The sequence below is a fragment of the Myotis davidii genome, unplaced genomic scaffold (assembly GCF_000327345.1).
Source record: "Myotis davidii unplaced genomic scaffold, ASM32734v1 scaffold399, whole genome shotgun sequence".
NCBI classification, from domain to species: Eukaryota; Metazoa; Chordata; class Mammalia; order Chiroptera; family Vespertilionidae; genus Myotis; species Myotis davidii.
Window position 1 is genome coordinate 5,335,559 of NW_006292094.1, and position 934 is coordinate 5,336,492.

A 934-nucleotide genomic window follows, 5' to 3' on the forward strand; every position below is an offset into this window, starting at 1 on the left:
AGAGATGGTCAGGGCTGAGGGGGATTAACCCTGTGATGCACTTACTCCCGACGAGTGTCTCCTGCCACCGTGGACGTGAGCACCTGCAGGGAGGGAGCCCCGAGCAGCCCAGCCTCAGGCCTGGGGCAGCGCCAGCCCCTGTGCACCTGGCACACAGGCGGGCACTGGAAGGCCCCGCCCAGCTCCGGGGTCTGCAGAATCGGAGTCCCTGGTCCAGGATCCCTGGCAAGTCAGACGAGCCTCAGTGTCCGGCTCCCCACGAGGGTTGGGGGTGGGGGCGGCAGACAGGAGGCCTTCTGCTCCGCCCGGCCCGGCCCGGCCTTTCAGGGCACACACGGCCTCTAGTCGTGTGTCCAGCCTGCGCTCAGTCACCTGACTCCGTCCACAGATGGGGCCTGAGCGGGCAGATGCTTGGGACATAAGTTTTGTCCTCTTACCGTGTGTGTGTGCACATGTGTGTACATGTGTGTGTACATGTGTGTGTGCGTGTGTGTGTGTGCGGCTGCGCTGCTCCCAGCCCCTGCCAGCTGCCTTCGTCAGGACACCTGCCCGCGGAGCTCACCTAGTAACCCCATCAGTCGGAGTCAGGCTTGGAGGTCAGGGCGGGGCTTGCCCTGGTGGGGTGGGGGCACGGTACTGGACCCCTGGCCTCAGCCTGGGTGTGGGTTCCCCGAATGATCTTCAGGAGGCCTCCCAAAGCGTGGCACCAGGGCAGGCGAGACAGGAGGCCGCCTCCGGGTGCTGCTGGGGTGAAAGGCCCGCGCTGGGAGCTGGGGACCCTGACCTGGGCCTTGCCCGTGGCCACTGCTCAGCGCCCCACCTGGTGCCTGCGCCCCTCTTCTGGGCACTGGATCTTGCCTTGCCCCGAGCCCCCACTTTATGCCCTGGAATCTTCTGAGGAGGTGCCGCTCACCTCCCCCCCCCCCCCCCCCCC